This window comes from Lepus europaeus, chromosome 5 (assembly GCF_033115175.1).
Source record: "Lepus europaeus isolate LE1 chromosome 5, mLepTim1.pri, whole genome shotgun sequence".
In the NCBI taxonomy this organism is placed as follows: Eukaryota; Metazoa; Chordata; class Mammalia; order Lagomorpha; family Leporidae; genus Lepus; species Lepus europaeus.
In genome coordinates, this window is record NC_084831.1 from 147,178,001 (window position 1) to 147,205,226 (window position 27,226).

A 27,226-nucleotide genomic window follows, 5' to 3' on the forward strand; every position below is an offset into this window, starting at 1 on the left:
TCTGTTCCCACTGCACAGAAAAGAAATGTGTGTAGAAGTTTCATGTCTTCTGCGTGTCGAACATCTAAATCCTTGGCATGAATTATCATCCTTAGTTTTCAGAGAGATATTTGGTGCCAGACAGGCAGAATCTTGGATTATTGAAGTCATTTGGTGGGGGCAGGTCTTGTAAGGTCTTAGATTTGGCGTAAGAGGAAGGCTTGCACGAGAAAAGTAGGCATTAGGTCAGAGGAAACCCAAGACTCTTGTACAAAGTGCTCTCAAACTAAACCCGTATCTACATGGCTAAGAACCACATGGGAAGGGAAAGAAGCCAACGCAAATAGGCGTGGATGTGAGTGACAATCTTAACGAGGACAACAGTCCCTCCCTCTCCCTTCCCCCACATTCACTTTGCTTCCATGTCCTCCTGGAATTGGGCTGCCTGGTTCTCCCTCTGGTCTTGGTGTGTTTCGCTAACAGGTTTAGGCTGCTCTTCCACTCCATCATGAGACTTTCTCTGTCTAATTTGGCTTTAAAACTTTTCACATCAGAGATTTATTTTATTATTTAATAACTTTATTTATTATTTATATTTATTTCAAAGGCAGAGAGACAGAGACACAAACACAAAGAGAAAGAGATCTCACACTCCCAGATGCCCACAACAGCCAGGGTTGGACCAGGCAGGAGTCAGGAGCCAGGAGCTCCACCTGCGTCTCCCATGTGGGTGGCAGGGGCCCAAGTGCTTGGGGCTTCATTTGCTGCCTCTCCGGGTGTGTGTTAGCTTTTGAAGCTGGAATGCAAAGTGGAGCTGAGACTAGAGCCTGGTGTCGGTCATGGGATGTGGGATCCTGAGTGGTGTCTTAACTTCTATGCCACACATGTACCCTGACAACCAGAGATTTCAATGTCTGCTCTGTCCGATTTGCTCCACAATACATTCTTTCGGAGGCTTAATTAAAACGAGGGGTTTCTGTCTTGCCTAGTACCTTGGGTCTGAGTAAGGGCAGAGCTATATAAAGAATATGGAAAATGAATGCTGTTGGAGCATGGTTTAAATCAGGTATGACTACCACGTGCTATTTAGGAACTTTCAAAATTGTGATGATTTTCTCTTTTTTCTTTCTCTAAAGGTGGGGAAGGAAAAACAGTCAGTTTCTTTAATAGGGAAAAATATGGCACGTGTTCCTGGTACAAAGGTTTCGAAGATATTTGTTATGAAGGAATAAAAATCCTATTAAAATATTTATAAATCTAAACAACCCCAGAAGCCACACACACAATTAGGCCTTTCAGCCTTCTATTCTGAAAGCCAGATAAATCATCATTCCGAGAGCGAAGATGAAAAACCAAAACAAACAGAAAGTGCTCCGAGCGTGCCTTAAAAGAAGGCACGGGATGTGGTCCAGAAAATTACCCTGGTCTCCGAGCAGTGCGCCGCCCACAGACAGCCCAGGAAGCCTGAGAGTTGCTGACTCATCGACAAAGAAAGAGGAAAAGAAACAGTTGTGCATGGTGCATCATCTCTGGAGAGCACCGTCGAATCTAGAACTAGATGGAAAATGAGCAACCTGACCCAACCTTCCGCTTGTCCAGACAAGGGAACTGAGACTGGCCTACTTAAGTGCCTCGCTCATGTTCAAGGGCTGAAGAGGCGGCAAAGACAGGACCGACACACACTCAGAGCTCCAGGCCTCAGCCCAGTGCCCATCTCCTCTCCCATGACCCAGCCTTGGAACTCAGGGCATCGTGAACCCTGGGTGCTCTGCAGATGCTGGGGACATCTGGAAGCTCGCTTACTGGTTCATTTATTCAACTGTGGTGCTGGCACTCATTGCTGACTTCGTTTTTAAGCAGCTCTCCACTGGTGGCAAAGATGGCCCTTGGCAGCCCCTACCCCTCATAGTTCTTGGCATGGTTAACGATCACACCAAAGCCTGGAGTTTCCTTCTTTGGCTCCCGTGGCTGCCTTGGGACCAGCGGCTGTGTGCAGGCTGTGTGGTTCCCTGGCATTCCAGTATGGACAGATGATTATCCAATGGGAGCCCATTGAGGGGAAGTCCTATCAGGTGGGCTTGAGCTCCAAAGAAGGAATTTGTAACTGAACAAAGGAGATGATGGTGTTGGTCAGGCACTTTGCTTCACTTAGTCAGTGTTGTGACTATTTGGCTTTTCCAGAAGAGTGTCAATTGTATATCCATGATGGAAAATGGTGTGGAAGTTCCTAAAAAAATTAAAAATAGAACTGTCGGATGATCCAGCAATCCCACCACCAAGTGTGACGCCCTAAGGAAGTGAAATTGGAAAGTTGCATTCCCATGTACATTGCAGCACTATGCTTAATACTTAAGCTAGGGAACCCGGAGCCAGTGCTGTAGCATAGTGAAAGCCTCGGTCTGCAGTGCCGGCATCCCATATGGGCGCTGGTTCGTGTCCTGGCTGCTTCACTTCCGATCCAGCTCTCTTCTATGGCCTGGGAAAGCAGTGGAAAATGGCCCAAGTCCTTGGGCCCTTGCGCCCATGTGGAAGACCTGGAAGAAACTCCTGGCTCCTGACTTCAGATCGGTGAAGCTCCAACAATTACAGCCAATTGGAGAATGAACCAGTGGATGGAAGACCTCTCTCTCTCTCTCTCTCTCTGCCTCTCCTTCTCACTCTCTGAGTCAGTAACTCTTTCAAATAAATAAATAAATAATTTTTTTTTTAAAAAGCATTTCATTTCTGGGGCAGATGATGTAGCATAGGGGGTTGAGCTGCCACACAGGATTACCCACATTCCATATCAGAGTGCCTGGGAGTGAGTCTCACCTCTGCTCCCAATCCAGCTTCCTGCTAATGCACCCGGGAGGCAGAGCCTGATGGTCCAAGCACTTGGGTCTCTGCCACCCACAGGAGAGACCCAGGTGGAGTTCCTGGCTCCTGGCTTTGGCCTGACCCAGCCTCAACTCTTGCATGGCATTTGGGGGAGTTAACCAGTGGAAGAAAATGCTCCCTCTCGGTCATCTTTGTCACTCTGCCTCTCAAACAAATACATCATAATAAAAAAAGACTCATATTTCTTAAGTGCCTTCTGGGTTCCTGGCACCAGGGAGGGTGAGGACCTGCATCCTGGCCAGGGCGTGAGGCTGGCAGGGGTTCTGTGTTGAGCCAGGTTAGCGGCTGGTTTTTCTCTGAGCCATTGGTAAAACAACACCTCCGATCCTAAGTGCTGGCTAGGGAGGAGAGGTGCCCCGTGCTCATCACTTCTCAAAGCACCTCCTTCCTATAATTCAACCTTTCTGGCAGGAGATTGGAACACCTGGCGTGCTCCCATTTCACAGAGGGGGACCCCGAGTCTCGGAGAGTGGAGAGAAGCAGCTGGCGGGAGCTGAGGCTGGGAGCTGTCCAGCAGCTCGTCCCTTCTGCTTCCCCCGGCTGCACCCTCTGTGGGTCGGAGATGCACTATACACTGGAAGATACACACGGCCTGAGCAGAAGGTGCCATTCAGAGACGCCGGCCTGTGCGGGGTGTCGCTATGGATACAGGTGCAGTCACCAGCCTTGAGCCCTCAGCCCCTGAGAGACCCCACAGGGGTCCTCACCCCTCACCCCAAAACCTTCCTGACATGGACACTCCAGGAGAGGGGAGGGGCTGCTAAAATGCTCCTTGCTTTTCTTCAGATCTTCTCAAACTTGGGGTGCTTTGGAAAACACACAAGCTCTGTAAGGGGGCACGTGGCCCCAGTGGAAGGGACCTTGGGCCAAGCCAGTCTTAAGGCAGGGGTGTCCTGACCTCCAGGGTGTGACTTTGCACAGTCACTTTGTCTCTTAGGAATTTTGGTTTTCCCATTTGTAAAACAAGGGCATGGGATCAGAAGGTCTCCACATCTCTTTCTTACAGCTCTGATGATTCACGTCCAGGGACACTTGGAGCAAGACAATTAGGACTATCAGTGCCAATCTTTTCCTTTTCCTTATTTTTAACTTTTTTAGTTAAGCAGGTCACTTCTGCTTCTGCGTGTACTTTCCTTCTCTGAAGATCAAAATCGGAGACAGTGCATCAGTTCTAGTGGGAACCTGGGTGTAAAGCCTCTTGCAAATGCGGCTCGCCCCGGCAGAATCCATCTTTCCTAGTGGCTGTGTTTGCCTGGAGCACATCCAATGGCCCTCGCGGGGGGCTATTTACTCTTGAACAATTTCTCACTCACTGAGTTCTCTGGCTGCAGACACCCAGCAGTTTTAGAAATAAAGCATCAGAGGAAAGGGGAAAGATTCGTAGGGGTTGGCACCGTGAGAGGCAGAGATAGAAAACGATAGGAGCTGGCCTGGAGAGACCCGGCAGCTCCAAGTGCCAAGCCTGCTGCTGCTGTTTGTCCAGAGAGGTTCAGTTGTTGCATAAAGGGATGAATTGGTCTTGTGGAGATGGCAAAATGGTTCCATCTTTATAAAGCACAGGACAGCATAAGCTTTTAAGAAACATTTGCATCCCCAATAATTAGCATTAAAGAAATTTGAGGGCTGGTGTTGTGGCATGCGGGTAAAGCTGACATCTGCAGTGCGGGCATCCCATATGGGAGCCAGTTCATGCCCCGGCTGTTCTACTTTCGACACAGCTCCCTGCCAACGGCCAGGGAAAAGCAGTGTAAGATGGCCCAAGTGCTTGGTTGGGTCGCTGCCACCCACAGGGGAGATCTGGAAGAAGGTCCTGGCTCCTGGCTTCCACCTGGCGCAACCCCAGCTTTTGCGACCATCTGGGGAGTGAACTGGTTGATGGAAGATCTCTCTCTCTCCCTCTCTATCTCTCCCTCTCGCTCTGTAGCTCTGACATTCAAATAAATCTCAAGAAAAGAAATTCGAACATTTAAAAGGGCAGCCCTAAGCACTGTGATGCTTATGTCTTAGTCTTCTTTGGCATTCCGGAAACACAAAGCGATGCCTCCCCCTGAGGTGGCTGGAAGAGATGAGCCAGAGCTCTCTTCGCCCTTGCTTGCAGGAGCTGGGGTCTTGGATGGCTTCCCAGGATCTGGGAGGAGACCTGAGGCAGGCAGGTCTACAAGCAACAGGCCTGGGCCATGTCCCTCCCACCCTGGAGAGCAGGGTGTGGAGGCGCTTGATGACCCAGAGCTTTCCTCTGGGCCTACTCACCTTTCTGCCCTTTGACCTCCGCACGTGGGTCTCCTGCCTTGGATGACCAGCTTGGGCAGCCCTGACTACCCCCGGGTGACCCGCGGGGGTGGCTTCAGGTGGCCCAGCTGGTCGGTCCTGCTCTGTGACTCTGCTGTAGCCAGCTCAGCACGTCCTGGGCTCCACAGTGCCCTGGAGCTGTGTTCAGGTCATCTGTAGGGGAAGCGACTCGTCCAGAGTGGCAGAGCAGGAAGGCACCCCGGCACCATCGAGTCCCTTGGGTTCTTCAGTTCAGCAGCGTGAGTGAATCACCTGAAAAGTTCTAGAAAAAGGCCTCTGGCCAGCCTCACTCCCAGAAGCGATGATTTACTTTGTCTGGGGTGGGATCCAACAGTCAGTCATCTTCCAGGAGAGTCTGATGGGTTGGCAGGGTTGAGAATCACTGCTCCCTACCGATGTGGCCGAGGGAGGGGAACCACCAGGCTGGGGGTTCTGACTGCGGCCCACCCTCTGTCCCTGCCACGGCTCTGTCCTTCTCAGAGGCTCTGTTTCCAGGCTGCAGTATAATTTTTAAAACACCTAATCTGGGACTCGCAGATATTTAGAGTTCTCCAAACAATTTCCCCTAATGAAACCCAAGAAAAGCCTTTTGTGCAAACCTCTGTGTATCTCAGTGGTAACTAACAGCTAAGTAGGACTTGGCTCACATTATTGGGACATTGGGAATCTTTGCCAATTGCATGATGATTTCCTTTCCTAACCAATGGTTTGCCACATTTCAGCACTGTGGGGGGACCCACATGGTTTTTGCTCTTCTGGGGTCCTCTGGGACTTGCTGCCCGCCGACAAACGCTGGGAACCCGGGCTGGCTTCTCCTTGGCCACCAGCAACATTCCATGGCAGAGCCCTGGGAACTTGACCGCTGGGGGCGGGGTGGTGACAGCTGGTGGGAAGCTGCTCCTGAGATGTCAGACACACAGCAGCTTCCCTTATGGAGGATGCCAAAGGCGCGTGGACAGTCTTTGTTCTACCGTGCAGACAGTCTGGTCTCCCCTGCAGCTGGGGCCACGGCTGGGACATCTGGGGTGGCGGAGGCTGGTAGCTGACATCCTGAATGTGGGCGGATTTGCAAGCACGCTGTGAATTTTCCATCTTGTTCCTGAAGGAGACCCTGGTTGTCAGAAGACTGCTGTGTGCTAGGTGTGTGGGGGTGGAGGGCTTTGGATGGGCTGGCTTCCACCTGGGGGGAGGACGGGGGCAGAGGACTGCCCAGTGTGCCCCAGAGAGGCTCATGGCTAGCTGGGAGTCCTTAAACCAGTGGCAGGAATTTGAAGTTTTCTGATGCCATGAGGATGTTTTTGTTGACATATAATCTCCGTCTCCCTCTCCCCCTCTCACTCTTCTCCCTCTCCCTCTCCCCCACCCCCTCCCTCTCCTCTCCTCTTACCTCTGAGGGGACTCAGAGGTAAGAGTCGGCTCCACAGTGAGGTCCCAGGGGGGCTGAGAATTCCTGCTCCTTGGTCTTGGCCCTGGGTCACGTGGCAGCCCTGGAGAGATTGCCCTTGACCAGCATGTCATCCGCAGGGGGCTGACAGAGGTGGTCTGAGCCCCTGCCTCCAGTGGAGGTCTCTGAGTTCCCTCCTACAATCCTTATAATTCCTAATATAAAAAGACATGACTTGCATAGAAATTATATATAGGAAGTTACTTGCACATATGGCTTCCTGTAATTCGTGTAGCTCGCGCACTTGTTATCTTCAGAAAAGGTGGACGAAAAGCCCCAGTGAGGACGGGCTTCTGAGCCACAGGGGGACTTGGCGCTTCCAGGCTGTGAGGACAGAGGGAAAACACCTCAGCTCCATGTCTCTGGGCCTCGGTTTCCCCATTCTTACAGCAACCCTTGGCGAGCCCATCTCTAAGGCCATTGGAGGCCCAGGCAGGGCAGAGTGGAGGGCCTGTGTCCCAGGAACAGATGGCAAGGCCCCCTGTGGGTTGGTGGCCAAGGCACAGGACCCAGGCTGCAGAGGGGCCAGTGTGCTGGTGTCTGGAGGGGCTGGTGTTAGCCAAGGGGTAGGCTCTGCTCCTTTGTGGCTGGACACTGGCCTCTGGAGTGGCCCGAGGCCCATGGAGGGGATGCCTGGACTGCACAGGCCAGAGCGACTTGCCCGAGGCTGTGTTGGAAACAGGCAGGTGGCCTTAGAAGTCAGCATCCAGGGTCCCAAGGCTTTCCCAGCACATGGGATGAGCCTCCGTTTCACACGCCCAGCTGCCAAGTCTGCCCTCCCCACCCCAGCCCCCAGCACTGCTCTAGGCACCCAGAAAGTGTTTCCTAAGTACCTGAAGTCTTGTGACTGACGTTCCCAAAGCCTGGCCAGTGAAGGCGTGAGTGGAAGATGCTGTGAGTTACCTCTCTGCCTGTCCGTATGGTTTTCCTGGAGACGCCCAAGGCACTGGGGTTGCGTTTGCCATTTAGACTGGGAGAGCGGATTTCCTTCTTCCCACTGGCTGCCGGGTTTGCTCTTTGGGACGATGAAAAAGTTTTGGAAGTAAATAATGGTAATGAGTGTTCCACACTGTGAATTTAACTAACGCTGCTGAGCTGTACACCTTAAAGGGGCAAATTTGATGTTATCTGTACTTTGCCATCATTTTTAAGGCTAATAGGGTAATACCAGAAACCACGGAACTGGACACTTTACTGGGTGAATTTTTTGGTGTTGTGAATTATATCTCACCAAAGCTGTGAGGGGGGGGAGGGGAAAGGAAGAGAAGGGAGGGAGGAGGGGCTGCAGGGCCTCCCCTGCTTTCAAGTGTCCAAGCATCTCTCTGGACCCCCCCAGCCCACCCCTTCTCCCAGCATGGATGTGATTTTCCACGGGGTCTATGTCGTGTCTCATTGTCAGTGTGTAGTCAACTCTTTAAAATAAGCAATGGTGGGATTGGTGCTGTGGCATAGAGGCTTAAGCCTCTGCCTGCAGTGCCAGCATCCCTTATGGTTGGAGACCCGGCTGCTCTACTTCCGACCCAGCTCCTTCCTAAAGTGCTTGGGAAAGCAGCGGAAAATGGTCCAAGTGCCTGGGCTCCTGCACCCACCTTTGAGATCCAGATGAAGCTGCTGGCTCTTGGCTTCTCCCGCCTGGCCCTCGTGAGAGTCTCCAGGACCATCAGCTCTGATCATCATCATCCCCCCCTGGTCTCCCTGCTTGCATCCGAGCTCTGAGTCTCTTCTCAATATGGCTGCTCATGTGTGCCTGTGACAACATCAGCCAGACGTTCCTCTGCCAAGACCCTTCTGAGGACCCCACCTCTCGCAGAGGAAGAGCACAAGTCCATACTTGTTTCTGGGGTCCTACAGATCTGCCCTGTGACCTCTCTGCCTGCACCTCCTGCCCCTCCCCACCAAGTGCACCTGCCACAGGGCCCTAGCATTGGCCATTCTCTTCTCCCACAATGCCCTTCTCCAGACACCTGTGTGGCCCCCTCCCTCACTGGTGACCAGTTCTGTGCGGATGTCATCTTTTCAAGGGTCCCCTCCTGTCCAGCCCCAGTCCAGGGGCCTGGGGTCTCTGCTGCGTGGAATCCTCCACGTACACATTTTCAGAGGTTGGCTGGATCTCTCAGGTCTGGTTTCCAGGCACACCCTCTGCCGGGCTGCTGGAGTTTAGAAACAAAATCAGGTGAGGGGAGATTTGCTCGCTCAACTTCCTTGAGAGTTGGAAAGTGAGGAACTGGAACTGAACCTGGCTCTGCCTCCTCCCAGGCTGCTCTCACTTCCCTGACGCCCTCCTGGCTCCTGTCCAAGAGTGGCTGATGGTGGGAGCTGCCCGGAGGGAACACCCAGAAATGCCGAGGTTAATCATTGACAGCGCATGTGGCCCTGGGAGAGCGAGCCAAGGTCCGTGCGAGAGGTTTTAAGGAAGTAGCCAGGAAGAAAGTGCTGGCGGGAGAGAGGCATGGTAGCAGAATCTCAGAAATACTTCTCACACCTAGGCACACAGAGCAGCTGGCCAGGGGTCACAGAAGGGAAGAAGGGGTGAGACACAGGCCTGGGCCCAGAGCAGCTCTTCTGGGCAGTCCTCTGCCCAGTGCCCAGGAACCACCTGCCAGTCCCCCATCACTTGTGGCCACTCTCCCCCAGCAAAGCTGCCCCATGTCATGAGACTCCACTGCCTGGCCTGGGAGTTCAGGGGTAAGGAGCGAGCACCTGCGACTGGGCGAGGGATGTCGTTGACCTTGCAAGGAGGCATAGGGCTATGACTACAGAGCCGGGAATGAAGCAGGGCCAAGCAGACAGGAAGCCCTAGTGATTGAACACAGAAGCCAACTGGCCAGATCTGACAGAGGGAAGCCTAGAGGCGAGATCATTTCCAAAGGGGAATTGGTCCAGAAGGGCTGGGAAATCCGACAAGAGAGTAATCCAGGAGAGATTGTGGGACAAGAAGAATCCTTGAGCCAGCAGGCACTCACTGGGCTTGCATCCCGTTCCTGAAGCCCCAGCTGTCTCCTTCAAACAGGAGCCCGCTTGGAGCGTGGCCCCGGATCTGACAACAAACACACGCCTTGGCTTCCCATCTGTATCCCAGGGCTTACTCCTTCTAAAGACTTTTCCTTCCCAACAGGCACCTGTTCCAACCAGCATCTAACAACACCCATGTCCAGACTCCGAAGCGCATTTTTCAGACACCCTCAGAGGGGACCAATTTCTGTCCTCGCGGGATGAATTTTATCTTTCGAAACAACCAGAGACGTTAGAAGCCAAATCCACAGAGCGAGACGGGCTGTCCAGTGATGTCGAAGGACAGTGGGAGCTTAGTTTGCAAGGTGATGGCTCAGGTGGTAGAGGCGTTCACTGGGATGTAAGGGTCCCACAGGTTGCATTTGTAATCTATGTTCTTCTTTTGCCAGGGATTTGTGTGTGTGTGTGTGCGTGTTTGTGCATTTTACAGCTTGTTTTGAGACCTGTTCGAGTGAAAAAACTCATAAGCAAATACACGGAGGAATCCACTGCTTAAAGGCACTTTGTAGTAAATTCTTTTGAAAATCAAACCTGCAAATAGATGTTCTGTAACTCTGGATTATTGTCTCTCAAATATTATTATTCAAGTAAGATCTACCTGACTTTGGCTGATATACAAATAATGTACACTTTACGAGTCTGTAAACCATGAGTGGAAAAGTGGTCACAAACTCTAATAAACTCTTGGCGGGGAACAGGCATAAGAAGTGACAAGGAAGGAAAAGTCTTCTTAAGATGGCTTGATTCTTGATTATTCCTTTTTTTAAAAAGATTTATTTATTTATTTGAAAGTCAGAGTTACACAGGGAGAGGAGAGGCAGAGAGAGGTCTTCCATCCAATGGTTCACTCCCCAATTGGCTGCAACAGCCGGAGCTGCGCCGATCTGAAGCCAGGAGCCAGGAGTTTCTTCCAGGTCTCCCATGCGGGTTCAGAGTCCAAGGACTTGGGCCATCCTCCATTGCCCTCCCGGGCCACAGCAGAGAGCTGGATCGGAAGTGGAGCAGCCAGGACACGAACCAGCGCCCATATGGGATGCCGGCACTGCAGGCCAGGGCATTAACCTGCTGTGCCACAGCACCGGCCCCAGCTTGATTATTCCTATCATCGGATCTCTGATTCTCCCAACCAACACTGCTGTGTCACAGCAAGTCCTCCCCACTGAGGGCAGAATTCAGTGTGCGTGTGTGGAAGTTTCCTGGGATTAGAAGCTTGGTCTGTCTCTGCCAACAGCTGCAAATGAACTTTACCTGAATTCAGGGGAAAGCAGGAACATTTGCCAAGTGGAAATCCCAGCCCTTTGTATATTTATGTAATGAGTGAAGATAAGATTTCTCCTCTGACAGCATGACGGATACAAGCAGAAAAACATTCCTGCTGCTGTAAGAGAACATATACCTGCGGAGCGAACAGGATGCTGCAACTCTCTTCCGGAACAGGTTCAGCTCTCCCAAGGCAGGTGGTACCCCAAAGCCAGTGTCTCCCACACAGGGAGGGGGCTGGCCCCGAGTGTGAATGGTTCTGAAGCTGCCAGAGCCTTACAGACCACCAGAATGAATGACTTGGCTCGGCGTATTTGCACACGTTTCCTCCAGATTCCTGTCATCTAGATACAGTAAGCAAAGAAGTGCTGACTGTGGAGAAGTGCGATGCACGCTGTTGACCTCTCATCTCCTTGCTCTGCCTTTGCAATAAACCGTCCGCACCGTGTCTCGTGCCGGTGTTTCAGGGACATGAGCTCATGTGTCTGACCCCAAGTCCTCGGTCACAGAATACATGGGGGAGCTGCTTGGCTTCTTGACGGCTTTGGGGTTCCAGGTCTCCCCCACAAAAGAGCAGAGTCTCAGGCCTTTTTCTGTAGACCCAGCAGGTCCTAAGCCTACCATGATGAATTTTTCTATCTAATGCAATCACAGGAATTAAAATGGTTTACTTACTGAAAGTTTGACTTTACAAGGTTTCCAATACAACTGTACCCACGCGTGTCATCTACAAAAACCGTCATTGAACTAGATGTAATTATCTTTGAAAAAGAGGCTGATTTAATGCTTATGTTTTATGTGCATGCTTATTTTTGTCATCTAACCCTTGGCAAGGGATGCCAGAGGTTTAAGCAAATTTCCTGGGTCATAAGCTCAACATCAAGGGAATTAGATCCATTCATTTACTTATTCCTTCCTAATCCAACTTACTGTGCTTTGTGCCTTTATTATAACTAGCAATTCAGAAAACAACCAGAACCCCTCTGTCTTCAACTCCACAGCCCTAAATTCAACTCATGGAACTGCACTATTTTGCAGTAGCATGATTTTGAGCCTGAATTATAATTTGCTGTCTCACCTCCAACAATCTGAAACACTTCAGAGTGCCCTTTGAAAGAATGAAATAAGATCCACTGTCTGATAGACATCAAAAAAAAAAAAAAAAAGAAAGAAAGAAGGAAACTCTGATTGTATTTGTGCACCCAAACAACATTTTTGTCAAAGACAAGCAATCAGGTCACAAATACGATTGAAGTAATAGCAAACGTGGTGTCAGATCTGCCTGCTACTCTTTGCTTGTTAAATCTCTTCTGTATTTATTACTTCACTTGTACCCACTACCATGCATGATCAGAGCCACACACACACACACACACACAACTCTGGGGACAGTGAAGGCACATGTCTGTATACAGTGGAGCAAACATAGTCATAAAACATCCTCCCTCGGAGGAGTGGCTCATGCAATGTCATGGGAGCAGAGCAGACCACCCCCTTCCTCTCTCTGACCATCACCTGGCATGATAGGGAATAAAGGGTGGAGTGGGGAGTCCCTAACACCCACAGACACACCTACTGAGGTGTCTGTTTTTAAGATTGATTGATTTATTTGAAAGTGAGTGAGAGAGAGAGAGAGAGAGAGTGAGAGATCTTCCATCTGCTAATTCACTACCCAATGACTGCACCACCCAGGACTGGGCCAGGCCAAAGCCAGGAGCCAGGAGCTTCATCTGGGTCTCCCATGTAGGTACAGGGGCCCAAGCAATTGGGCCAGCTTCTGCTGCTTTTTCCAGGCGTTAGCAGGGAGCTGCATCAGAAGTGGAGCAGCCGAGACATGAACTGGAGCTCATATAGGATGCTGGCATCACAGACGGTGCCTTTGTCTGCTACAGTACAACACTGGACCTCTAGTGAGGCACTGGAGAAGTCCCAGTTTCTGTCACTCTTCAATAAGAGCAAAACCCAAAAGAGCCATTCTCTGAATAACTTGCCAACAAAGATTCCAGCAAAAGCATGGCTTTGTACACGGGTTTCCCTGAGTTCAAATGGGCATTTTCATGCCTGTCATGATTCAAAGATTGTCTCTGCTAGGTGAACCCGGTAGCCAGTGGGAAGAAGGAAATCCGCTCTCCCAGTCTAAATGGCAAACGCAACCCCAGTGCCTTGGGCGTCTCCAGGAAAACCATACGGACAGGCAGAGAGGTAACTCACAGCATCTTCCACTCACACCTTCACTGGCCAGGCTTTGGGAACGTCAGTCACAAGACTTCAGGTACTTAGGAAACACTTTCTGGGTGCCTAGAGCAGTGCTGGGGGCTGGGGTGGGGAGGGCAGACTTGGCAGCTGGGCGTGTGAAACGGAGGCTCATCCCATGTGCTGGGAAAGCCTTGGGACCCTGGATGCTGACTTCTAAGGCCACCTGCCTGTTTCCAACACAGCCTCGGGCAAGTCGCTCTGGCCTGTGCAGTCCAGGCATCCCCTCCGTGGGCCTCGGGCCACTCCAGAGGCCAGTGTCCAGCCACAAAGGAGCAGAGCCTACCCCTTGGCTAACACCAGCCCCTCCAGACACCAGCACACTGGCCCCTCTGCAGCCTGGGTCCTGTGCCTTGGCCACCAACCCACAGGGGGCCTTGCCATCTGTTCCTGGGACACAGGCCCTCCACTCTGCCCTGCCTGAACCTCCAGTGGGGTGATCAAGTGCAAGCCCGCTGGGGAAGCAGGGTGCCTGGACTGAGGCGGGGACCCCTGAGCTCACAGTTCAAGGCCTTGAGACACAGCTGTGCCTGAACCGCGTCTGGGCTCTGACAGCTTCCCTCCCTGTCCAAGCTTATCCCCTGCAGTGCCCCTGGTCTCTCTCTGTGCTTTTGTCCTCAAGTTTAGGGCAGTGCGCTGACCACCTGACAGGTTCAAGTTCATGGCCTATTGACACATGGTAGCGATCAGGGTTAAGCATGTGCTGGTCATGGATAAACAAGGCTCCTGAACCTGACTCGATAGCTAGAGAGGGCCCAGAGCCAGGCAGGAGACAGGAACAACTCAGGGAAGTCCACGCAGAGACAAGGAAGACAAGGAGAAGGCTTAGGACCCGGGGGAAAATCACAGGTGAGTCCTTCCAGACCGGTTGTCTTAGGTTGGTCCCCTTGAGCCCAGGATTTTAGAACAAGCAGTTGGGGGGAACTGACCCCAGAATGCCCAGAAAGGGAGGCTCCTGGGGCATACAGGACTCCCCCGACCCACCCCACCCCATCCCACTCCACCCCTGGGAAGCTCTGGGTGCCAGCACAGGACACAGCTAGGGTCTACTAAGCCTACTAAGGGACTTCTCAAGGCCCACCTGCTGTTGGCCAAGGGCTGCTGCAGGCATTGGGTCCCTGGCCTGCCTCCCCATAGGCTGGAAACAGCCCCCTCCCCCAGATGGGCTTGCAGATGTCCTGAGGAAGACCCCTGGGCGTGGACTGAAGGTGGGGTCGCCAAAAAAGATGGGCAGAGTGTTGACAGATGCCCAGATGTGGGAGGGCACACTTTGGGGATGGCCTTGCCAAGTGTTACTTTGTCTTTTTAAAATTTTTAAAAAGATTTATTTATTTATTTGAAAGTCAGAGTTACACACAGAGAGAGGAGAGGCAGAGAGAGAGAGAGAGAGAGAGAGAGAGAGAGAGAGAGGTCTTCCATCCGCTGGTTCACTCTCCAGATGGCCTCAACGGCCGGAGCTGTGCTAATCCGAAGCCAGGAGCCAGGAGCTTCTTCCGGGTCTCCCACGCAGGTGCAGGGGCCCAAGGACTTGGATCATCTTCTACTGCTTTCCCAGGCCATAGCAGAGAGCTGGATTGAAAGTGGAGTCGCCGGGACTCGAACCAGTGCCCATATGGGATGCCGACACTGCAGGTGGAGACTTACCTTACTGCGCCATGGCGCCAGGCCCCATCAAGAATGTTTTAAAGCCAGGAGGACATCGAAAATAAGCAATGAGAGGAAAACCTGCGCATGGGATCTGGGAGCCGGCGAGAAGCCAAGGGCTGCTGTGAGTTTGCGCTCGGGCAGAGTGGGGGATCTGCAGGAGACAGGAGCAGGCTGTGGGCGGCCGGCGTTCCACAGAGCGTTCAGGGAGGGAGGCCCCAGAGACAGGGCCAGTGAGGCCTCAGGCAAGAACAGGTGGTGCCCAGAGTTTCCCTCTTCCCTGCTGAAGCACGGAGCCTGGGCTTTGAGAGTGCAGGGAGCTGCTGGCCCCACCCCCACCCCCAGCTGCGCTGCAGCCTTGGCCCTGTTCCCTGTTGGTCAACCGAGTGGCTCCTGAGCCCCTCCCACCACCCTGCAGGCCTTGAAGCCCTTGCTGAGGCTCCGAGCTCTCTCTCCCTCTGTCCCCTCTCCCCAGCCCACAGGGCAGGTCTCCTGCTTGGGCGGGCCAGCTGCTGTCCTGCTGGGACAGCACTGGGAGGCGACAAGTTGGCTCAGCCCACGTGCGCCATCTCTGCCAGGAGTCCAGGTTCCCTCGCGCCCCATCTGAGCGGCAGGTGGGGGTTGTGGGCCAAGGGACAGAGGCTGGATGACGGGATGCTTTGCATCAGGTATGCCGCGTCCAATCCTTGTCTCCACTTTGTGCATACTTCCTTCTCTGATAAACACATGACCGCTCTCCTTGGAATGCGACCCTGGGAAATGTGGGTCTCCCGCTGGGGTCCCCCACACTCTGCAATGAGTGGTTCCTGGTGACACTTCAGCTGTGTATACACCCAGGCAGGTCCACTTGTAAGTCTCCATCTGTCGTGCTTCTCTGGGCCCAGAATATTATTTCTAGTGTGTCACCTAGGGTCTACCGGTGGACCACAGAAAATACCCAGGGTCGGGGGAAGGGGAGCAGTCATCTCCATTCAAACTCAAAGACAAGGGAAGAAGCTGGAAGTTGCCCTAAGCATCCTGCACACCCCCCCCACCCCCAGCTACGAGAATCCCAGGGGATGCGGTGCTTGCTTTCAACCCGCCTTTGCGAGGGAGTTGCACGGTTGGTGTCCCCTTCGTCTGCGCCGTCTGTCGCTGCTGTGCACCTCGGGAACTCCTCCTGCTTGCACTCAGCCATCGTGGCCCACTCGGCTTCCCGCCTGGCTGAGGGCCTTGCCAAGATGGTGGAGGGGCTCCCCCACTTCCGCCGCAGTTGCTCGGGGAACAGATTTCAGCAGCTCTGCTTCTGAGATCTGTGTGGACGGACAGCCAGGTTTCAGCTTCATGTTTGGCTCTCGTGCTGTCTACTGGGCTGCACGGTGGCCGTGATGGTTTGGGAACCCCTGGATTTAAGTAGTGAAAGTTTCCCTGCTCATCAGATTCCCTCTCTGTGGTTATATTAGCCCAGTTCCCGCCTGACCAGCACCAGCGGCAGCTTAGCTGTCTTCTTTGCACTGTGTTGTGATGTGGTAGTCCACACCTGGGCCAGACCCGGTACCCATGCAAGGTCCCTCCCAGGTTGCTTTGCAAGGCAGCCTAGGGTGCTTGTGTGCTACAGAGGATGCCCCCTACTGCTGGCCTCTTGTTTGGAAACAGCATTGATGCCCCCCCCACTTCTGCCTGGGGGAGTGCAGATTTGTAGTCCCGAGGGGGGTTTGGCTGCCCTTGACTTTTTTCCTTTAAAGAGAACACTGTAAAAGTGATTGGATTTCGGGTGTAGACCAAGAGAAACAGTGGTAGAATCAAGATTCAGACGTCCTTGCGTCTGTACACCCAGCAGCTCTCATCCATCCATTGGGTGGTGCTTCTGAGCATCACAGTAAAATAGAGCTCGCAACACAGTGCTGGTGCCCGGTACATTCCTGCTTCGAGTGCTGTGTATCCGGGAGCCTGACCACCGATGGTCAGTGCCAGAGGCCATCTCAGGACTCTCAGCATCCTTTCCACTCACCTCTGTTGCCTTCCTGATTGAGCTTGTTTCCCACAGCCCTGTGTGTGCGGCCAGTCTTTCCAGCTTCTGTGAGCACCGATCGCTGGCATTGAACTCTCCTCCTGGTGTCCCTAGAGGACTTTACTCATGCTCCCATAAGGTACTGAGAATGTGTTTGTCTTTTCTACTTGGATTTCGGCTCTTTGAGGCCAAGGACTTGACTTTACAATTCTTGTTTTTTATTTTAGGTCTTTGGAAACCTGCATGAAGCCCACGCTACATTTATATATATTCTGTTGACTTCTTGACAACAGAATAGATGTGACCCTTGAAGTAATAAGTGATACAGGCAGGCTGACACAAATGCAGCCTGTGGGGAAAGTATCAGAGTTACAAGAATAAATTTTGAAAGCAGATACTAAGGGGAGTAAAATTTGACAGCTATGATGTATCTCATTTAGTGAATTTTACATTCCTGCAAGGTCATATGCATGACAGCTTATTTATTTATTTGATAAAGCAGAGGAAGAGAGGGAGAGAGGGAGAGAGGGAGAGAGGGAGAGGGAGAGGGAGAGGGAGAGAGAGAGAGAGAGAGAGAGAGAGAGAGAGAGAGATGTTGCATCTATTTGTTCACTGCCCAAATGCCAGAAGAGCAGGGGTTTGGGCCAGGTCAAAGCCAGGAGCCAGGAACTATATCTGAGTCTCCCACATGATGGCAGGGACTCAAGTACTTGAACTATCACATGCTGCCTCTCAGGTGCATTAGCAGGGAGCTGGATCACAAGTGGAGGTGGAACTTGATCCCAGGCACTCTGACATGGCATGCAGATATCCCAGATGGCAACTTAATTTAATGTGCCTTACTACCTGCCACCATACAAGGCAGTTTCAAATAAAGTGCTAGTTTGAATACAAGTTGGGGCTCTTTGTATTAAAATCTATCCTGTGACTTACCCCTTTGTAATGTTTAGAATCAACAAGTTGGAGGGTTAGGTGTTCCCAATGCTATTCTTCCCTACAAAACAACCAAGAAACTCTGCGCACCGTTGACAACAGTTACAGGAGGCTCTGGAGTAGCAGGGACCGTGTGGAGCACAGAAACCAAGGATGGTCTCATAGAAATGGGTAGGAGACACTTTGCCTGCATCACTCCATCCCCCACCTGGAGTCAGCTTCCAACCAGCAGGGATCCTCTTGAGGGGAAAGATGGGCAGAGGACCCTAGTGGCTCCCATCGTTGCTGCAGAAAACTTCAGCTTTTACTCTCGGTGACCCCTGCTGCTGTGCTCAACTAAGGGAGCTGCTCCGAGTCCACATCACTGAGTTCCCCTCATAGCAGACTGTGCCCTGCCCCCAGAACCTGGGTAGCTGCTGTGCCTGCTGTCCCTAGGGCCTTACTGCTGTATTACTCCACTACCTAGAGCCTAACCGTCATGTCACCCTCTACTCCTGGGTCCACATTGCCACTGCTTCCCACTGAAGCTTAGCTATTCCCAGGGCCATGTCAACCCCCTGGCTGAGTTGTAGCTGTGCTCCACTATCCCCAGGGCCTAAGTACCAGGGCAACCTGTCCTCTGTGCCTACCCTGCTGTTGGCTCAGTTACCCTGGGAACTGGAGTCACCACTATATTGGCCCTACTCCTACAGCCCTGTCACTGTTCCACCACACCTCCCCTGGTGCCTGATAGCCATAGAGCCTTGCCATGAATGGCTACTGCCCCCTGCCCATCAGGTCCTATGCTAATGCAACACTACATCATTTCAAAGACCTGAATTGTCACTATACTACCTCCTACATCTTGGAGCCTGAGTCACAATTGTGCCCCAACATTCCTAGACCCAGGTCAGAGTGATACCCCATCCCTTGGGGTAAGACTTACTAGAGTGCGTCTCTATCCTTTGAACCTATATACTGATGTGCCCTATTGGTGAGGCTCAGACTCTTAGATGAGTTCCAGAGCCCTGAATCCCAGCACCATGGAAGGTCTGCACATGCTCATGTCTTGACAGGTACACCCCTACAATTCAATCCAGCTACCATGTTAGTTCTACAAGCTCCTGATTCCAGAACTCTGGCTTTGTTCTGAGTGCTTGCACCCTGAACTCAGACTGCCATCACTGCCTGCAGTACCAAGAAGGATTCCTTTGGCTAGATCTTCCCTCTGCAAGGAAAAGTAGAACAGAAGGATTCCAGAATATTTGACCTCTGAAGACTCCAACAACCTTTGTTGCTACCACAGCTGTGAACAGTCACAGACAGCCACCAAGGGCTTCCACGCTTTTTACCAATGCTGAACTCACTTGCTAGAGCTATATGGAAACTAGACTGCTATCTTCTAGAGCCAGAGCTGCCACATCCCATCCAACTGGCACTCTTGCGCTCACCTGTAGATGCAAGTCTTTCCCCCATCAAAACCAGTCTATAAAGTCCAGAATAGGTGACTGCTCCAACAAACAATGCAGGGCCACAGTAAACATGAAAAAAAAATCAGGAACATGACACTACCAAGGGAACGTAATAATTCTCCAGTAACTGATCCTCCAAAAATTGAAATCTATAAATTACCTCTAAGGAATTTAAACTAATTATTTTAAGGAATGTCAGTGAGATACAAGGGTACTTCAAGAAGCTCATGGAAAAAGAGAATAAAAGGTAAATTTATTTTGGTGCAAACATTTTGAGTGCTGTGTGTAGTTTTATCACAATATACTTTTCCATGTAAAGATAAGACTCTTTGTATGAATGAGTTTCAAAATTCCTCCCCCCCCCTTAACTTATCTTTTTATTGTACTATCCACCTTTTGAAATACCCCCATACAAGAGAACACACACAGATAATTCAATGAAATCAAGAAAACAATACATGACAGTATGAGAAATTAAACAAAGAGCAATGATAAAGAACCAAACAGGGGTCCTAGAGATGAAGAATACAATGTTTGAAATAAAAATCCAATAGATAGCTTCAATAGTCTCAATAAAGCAGAAAAAAAGAATCTTTGAATTCAAAGATGGGTCTTTTGAAATTATTTATTCAGAGGAGAAAAAGGAAGAATGAAAAAGAGTAAAGAAAGTCTGTGAAACTTATGGGACATTATTAAGTAAATTAACAGATGCATTATGGAAACCTCAGAAGGAGAAAAGCAAGGGCGAGATTAAGACTTAAAGGTAAAGCTTGAAACCATAAAAATCTTATGGAAATGAGTTCATAAATAGTACTCTAAAAAGATAAGCAATAAGAGCAAAAGCAAACAAGCGGGACTACATCAAACTAAAAAGGCTGTGCATAACTCAATAGCAAATAATCCAATTAAAAAATGGGTATGGCACCCACTTGGGAGACTGAGATGAAGCTCCTGGTGACTTTGGCCTGGCCCAGCGTGGCCATCTGAGGAATGAACCAGTAGTTGGAAGATCTACCTCTCTCTCTACCTCTCTCTCTGTAGCTCTGCCAAGATAAGTAAATAAATCTTAAAAAAAAAGTAAAAAGTAAATATGGTACTAGAATAGGTATTTTTCCAAAGAAGACATCCAAATGGCCAGCAGGTGCATGAAAAAGTGCTTAATATTTCTAATCACAGAAATGCAAATCAAAACCACAAAGATATATGACCTTACACATGTTCCAGTGACTAGTAAGCGGTGGTGAGGATGTGGAGAAGAGAGACACTGTACATATTGTGGGATTGTAAACTGCACAGTAGTTACAGAAAACAGTAAGGGGGATCCTCAGAAACTTACAAATAGGACTTCCGTGTGATCCAGCTACCCCACTTCTGGAAATATAGCAAAAGGGAGACGAAATGAGTATGTCAAAGGGATGTGTGCACTCCTATGTCCATTGCAGCATTATTCACAAGATATGGAAATAATCTGCTGATGGGTGAGTGAATAAATACCTGTGTGTATAATAAAATATGACTCCATTCTGAACAAGAAGGAAGTATAGAATGTGCAACAACATAGATGAACCTGGGGACACTATATGCTAAGTGAAGTAAGCCGGAAACAGAAAGAAAAATACTGTATAATCCCGCTTATATGTAGAATCTAAATAAATGAAATTCATAGAAACAGCAGAAAATGGTGGTTGCCAAGAGCTGGGGGTTAGGAAAATTGAGGGGATTTTGGCCAAACAGCATAAAATTTGAGTTATAAGATGAAAAAGTTATGCAAAACAGATGCACAACATGATTAAATTCATTCCTAAATATTTTATCCCTTTTGAATACTATTATAAATGGAATTTTAAAAAATTTCCTTTTTGGATTATAGTTCCTTGTTAGTATATAGAAGTACAACTGAATTTTGTATTCTGTAACTTTACTGAATTCATATATGAATTCCAACAGTTTTTTTTGTAGTCTTCAGGGTTTTCTTTTTCTTTATTTTTTAAAGATTTATTTATTTATTTGAAAGAGATACACAGAGAGAGAGGAGAGGGAGAAGAAGAGGGAGAGGGAGAGAGGGAGAGAGAGAGAGAGAGAGAGAGAATCTTCCATCTGCTGGTTCACATCCCATTTGGCCACAATGGTCTGAGCTGTGCCCATCCAAAGCCAGGAGCCAGAAGCTTCTTTCAGGTATCCCACGCAGGTGCAGGGGCCCAAGGACTTGGGCCATCTTCTGCTTTTCCAGGCCAAATCAGAGAGCTGGATCAGAAGTGGAGCAGCTGGGTCTTGAACTGGCACCTATATGGGATGCTGGCACAGCAGGCGGCAGCTTTATCCACTATGTCACATCACCCCCCCCCCCGATTTATTTATTAATTTGAAAGTCAGATTACACACAAAGAGAAGGAGAGACAGAGAGAGGGGTGGTTTCTATATATAAGATCATGACAGGGGATCCCAATGGAATTTGAGGGTAAAGTATTTTCTTCCTTCCCTAAAACGTTATCTTTAGCAAAGAACAAACAGGCCACCCTCCTTCCTTCAATCTCCAAATTTACCACGAGGATAGCAAGGGAGCTCTCCCTGAGCTCACAGCTTATTGAGAAAACAAGTTACCTGTCCCACCCTTAGCAGGCCAGACAGAAAAGGTCTTTTGATGGTTTTGTCCCTGCCTGGTAACTGAATGCCAATCTGATTGTCAAGTTTTTTTTTCTTTTGAAACTTAAAAAAGCTCACTGCCACCAGTCCCTTTGGGTTTTCCCTCTCTTGGAAGCCCCTCTCCATGCTACTCTGGCTGGAGGTCCTTGATTCTAATAAATACTTTTAAATCACCAAAAAAAAAATACATCATATCATCTGCAAGCAGAGACAATTTTACTTCTTCCTTTCCAATTTGAATGTCTTTTCCTTCTTTTTCTTGTCTCATTACTCTGGCTAGGACTCCCATGTTGAACAAAAATGGTGAGTGTGGGCATCCTAGTCCTTTTTCTGATCTGAGGGCTTTTGGCTTTTCATCATTGAGTATAACGTGTGTGTGTGTGTGTGTGTAATGAGGGATAGATATTATGTAAATTATAATATCACCTTGCAATATATATGAAAGTCAAAACATCATGTTGTGCACCTTAAATATATACAATTTTTATCATCAATCTTCTTCAATAAGTATGGACAAATAAAATCATTCTCAAAGTTGTGACTTTGCAAATTTAGATAAAGGCATTTAGTTCATTTAAATTCATGCATTAGTCACATTGCCCATAAAAATGACATCATTGAGCCCTCTTGGGAAAGACAGAACACAGTTTGAGCCCCTTTTTCTAGTTTGGAGCAGGTTCCAAGAGTCCCCCTACGCTCCCCTGCTTGACTTTATGTATGTCCCATGTGAGCACCTGTGCATCCCTAGGGTGAGGGGTACCTGCCCCAGGATTGACATCCAGGGTGGCCAATCACAGCACTGGCCTCCTCCACAGCCCACCAGCAGAGGCCAGCACAACTAGGACTGAAGTTAGCATGTATTAAGCTGTGCCTGCGATCTTGAACTTTCATTTGTATGAATCCTGAATTGAGGAAACCAGGGAAAAAGAAGAGATTTCCTTGAAATCCATTAGTTCTGGGGGAGGGTGTATGTGTGTGTGTGTGTGGATCTACTTTTCTTGGAGAGGGAGTTATAAAATATCCAAGGAGGAAAGCCATTTTTGGATGCATTTAGACTTGAATATCCTCAGGGAAGATCATTTGTGTTTGTTGAGGAGTAGGCCGGGGGATTTGGAAATAGTGTGGACAACCTGATGTCCTGCCTGGCATCAAGACCCATGGCAATCCAGCCCCAGCCTTCTTCTGCAGGGTCTCCCAGACAGGCCTCCCTTCCCACTCCGAAGCTGGCCATGCGGTATCATGCTTCCTGGGCTTCTTTCTTGGTGTCTGACTGTTCAGCCAGGAGCTCTCCCATTGTCCCTCAAGACCATCTCCATTTCCTGGCTCCCTCTGCCCAGTGCCCCTTGTCTCGCTGCTGGGCAGAGCTCTCCCATTTGTGTTTCCAGAGCTCTCTGAGCTTACCCTTCTGTCACTCTCTGGTCCAGATTTGCACAATCCCAAGGGTGTGATCCTTGGTGCAAGGTGAGAAGAGGGGAGATCACCTACAAGAAACGATGTAGGCTCCTGTTGTTCACAAGACTCCGTGCCTGGGAGTGTCCCTGAGTTCCCCACAGTGCTAGCTCCTGGGTAAAGCACAGTGGAGCCCAGGCCACAGGGCTGCCTTGGTGGGGGACAGGGGAAAGAGCACTAGAGACTGGCCTGGCTGCTGCCATCTACTCAACTTGAGGAGGCCTCGTAGCCTCTCTTGGCCTCAGCTCCCACCTGTTCAATGAGGGTAAAGAATTGGAGGACACTTCAGGTCTCTCCTTCTATCAGGTTTGTGATTGGCTGTGCTGGGATTTCGGCAAGCCACCCACCAGGTGAGCATTGAAAGCACTTTTTTCTGGAGGTCTTGTATGCAGTGTCTGGCACCCCCAGGTGCTCCCAGGGTGCCCACCCTTTGCATCTGGGCCAACCCCAAGTATTCTAGAAAGTGCTCTTGCAGGTGTCTTCTGAGGGCCAGCAGCATCCCCAGGAGCTTGCCAGGAATGCAGGATCCTGCCCCGCCCTGGGCCTTCTGCCGCAGAATCTGCAGAGTCACAGCCTGGTGTGGGTGCAGGGAAGTCTGGGGAAGCTCACGGAGGAGAAACTTCTTTCCCATCTCTCTTGTCCACACCTGCGGTCTTGGCTGTTCCTGTCGCTGTGGTTTGGGTCAGTGATCACTGCCAGCTGCAGTCCCCATGGGGGAGAGGGGACCATTCCAGAGCAGCCAGGACAGAGTGAACGTGGGGGCAGCCCACTGGGTCATGGAGGGTCGTGAGGAGTCCCCAGACCCTGTGGGTGTGTGAGTCTGTGTGTCTGTGAGTGTACACACGAGTAAGTGTGTATCTGTGTGTGTGGATGTGTGCATGTACGTGTGAGTATCTGAGCATGTGTGTGAGTCTGCATGAGTATAGGCTCACTTGTATGAGGCTGGGAACATGTGACTGTGCATGAGTGTGTAAACACGTGGCCATGCACATTTGAGTGTATGAGTTTGAATACTCACATGTGAGTGTACATGTGTGTGTGTGCAGTGTGCATAAGAATATACGTGTTTGCACATGTGAGTGTAAGCATGCATGAGTGTGTGTTCCTGTGGGTGTGTGCATATGACCGTACAAGTGTGTATGAGTGTGTGCCGTGTGGGTGTCCGAGAGTATATGTGTGTAATGCTACGTGTAAGAATGTGTGTGTGTGAGAGAGAGAGAGAATGTATGTGAGTGTGTATATATTAGCATGTGTGAGTGTGTGTGACTGAAAGGAGACAAGGTTGGGGCACAGGACACGTGAAAATAGTGGGTAGTGACCATTTAGTGAGAGCTGTCGCTGGACAGCTGCTGAGTGATCTCATTCCCTCTCCCCATTAGGGGAGAGACCGTGCACCTTGGTGGAAGGGTCTTGGGCCTTCACCCTGGGCCAGTACTCAATTTACCCTGTCTGTCCAACTTTCCCCAATTCCAGCAGCACAGCCTTCTTGCTAGAATTAAGTAATCAATGAAAATGTCTTAGCCAAGGGCTTTACATCAGTGGGTGTTATAACAATTTAATCCTTAAGGCAACCTTGACGTAGTTTCTGTTATCTTCTTAGTTGCCTCCTTAACAATGAAGTCAAGTGATGTACCCAAAGTCACACGGCTAGGATGGGGAGGAGTGCGGATTTGAACTTAGCCCATCTTACGCTGCATCTGTAGTCTTTCCATGCTGTTCTTTGGAGATCTCTGTCTATGTTGACATCTGGGTCTACATCTGTATCATGTGTATATATTGTTATCTACAGCTCCATATCTCTGTCCACGGCTATACCATATCTGTAAGATGTCCGTATCTGTGTCTCCAGCTCTATTCATGTCCATTTCCCTACCTCCACCTGCCCCCTATTCCTCCCTCCACCTCCACCTCCACCTCCACCTCCACCTCCACCTCCACCTCCACCTCCACCCTCTCTATCCCGACTTGTCTTTTGAAGAACTCAGCAGGAGAATCATCTGTCCCCTTGCCCCTACCTTGCTGGAACTGGACTCCCTTCGCTTTCCCCTGGGTTGCTGTCTTGGTTGCTGACTCCCTTCTTGTGCCCCTGCCTCATCTTTCACAATGACAACCCGGTAATGGCTAAGGGGCCGGTCTCTGCGTCAGCAAATGGGGTGTTTACAACAAAGCAGTGTTATGTGAAGACCACAGAGCCGTGTTGAAGACTGTCACCAGGCTTCAGGTGTCTCATCGCAGGCCCCCTGTGTATTGGGCAAGTGTCTGGCTCCAGCCAGCGCTGATGTGTTGACTTCTATTTTTGGGCAACTTGTGGCACTGGGAGGGACCAGCAGAGGCACCTGACCATCTGAGACCCCAAGAGCCTTAGACCCAAACACAGGCACACCTTCACCTTGGACTTACGGCCTCTCCAGTCCAAATGAATGAAAGGAATTCAGAAGGAGAGAGAGCATTTTGAATGACCTCATCCTGCTTCCAAAGAGAAAGCTGACGTCTGCTCATATTTGCAATCATTTTTCCTCTTTCCTGCAAAACAGCCCCTTCTTCTGGGAGAGCGTTTGGCAGGCAGCCCCGCTGTGGGCTTGCCAAGGCACAGTTTCATCACTCAGAGCATTTCTCCGTGCCTACCGAGGGGGCAGCGAGGGAGCGGCCCCTGGCAGTGTCTCCTGGGGGTGATTCTGCTGGACACTGGGTGCTGCTTGAGGTGCCTTCCTTGTCCAGCGCTGGTGCAGAGAGGGGACAGTGTCAGAGCCGAGGGCACCTGCGCTGCTCTCCAAACACATCTGGATAAGCAGCAGCGAGCTGGCCCTTGTCCAACTGTGAAAAGGGCTCTTGGGGAGATCACCACCAGGCTTGTCTCTGAAGATAAGCTGAAATTACAGGCAAGCCCACTGAACAGATATGGCCTGGCACAGAACCTGGGGCGCAGGCGGGGCAGTGACGGGAACAGGAGAGGCCACGGGGCCAGCCCAGGTGTGGCGAGGCAGAGCTCTGGGTAGTCTGGCCAGGAGGGGCCAAGCAGATGCAAACCCAAATGCTGGTCTTGCCCAGGAGCACAGCAGCTTCATGACGTCATCAGGACAGGTGCACGTGGCTGCTGGGTGTGGGGGATTATGGTAGAACTCATGCTTTGAATAATTGCTCCAGTTCTGTGAGTGCACTGCTTCTGTACACCTGTCCTGTGGAACACACCCCCCCTCCCCACACATCCCATAAATAGTCCATTGTTAACCTGGTCATTTCTGCAACCCGTGTGCTTGTCTGTGATGCTGATGCAAGGCACACAGTGAAGAGGGGTCACCTGCACACACTCTGTGTCTGCCCAGGATCTGAACCCACCATCACCATGGCAACAATGCCATCTTTCTCCTTGGTGTTGCCCCCAAGGCACTGAGAAACACTCTCTAAACTCTTCCTCCTTACTCCACTCCCAAATAGGTACTGGATACCTGGTATTCTTAGAGGCAAGATAACAACTGGTTAACCCACAGCTATTCATTGAATGTTGACTAGTTGAGTTGTGAGACTAATTAGCGAGAGGCGTTATTCTCACGTATCAGCAAATTATACCTCTCATTTTCATTTAGAACGTCTTTGGAAAAGAGTACCCACCGTGACCGTCAAGAGGATATTGAAATCTTAGGGTCGTATGTTTTTATTCAGTGAAAAGAATATCGAACATTCCGAGCTAGTCACCTGTCATAAGACCGAGAAGCCGCGCCCCACCCCACTGTTGCTCAGTTTCAGCAGTATTGATTTTATTACTCATACTTTATAAATGAGAATGCTATTCTTAAAGAATGCAAACATTTGCTTCGTTGTGCTGTTGTCTCAGCGCAGCCCAAGCCTTGCTATCTGTCCATCGATTATTATTCTCGTTTTTTCACGACGGGAGGCAGTTTAATGATGGTTTACAGGCTTACCTATTTCTGGACCCTAAACTTCTGTTTGCAATTAAGAAATAGTTAAATACAAACTTCAACTTGACAATGACTCTTGGGTTTA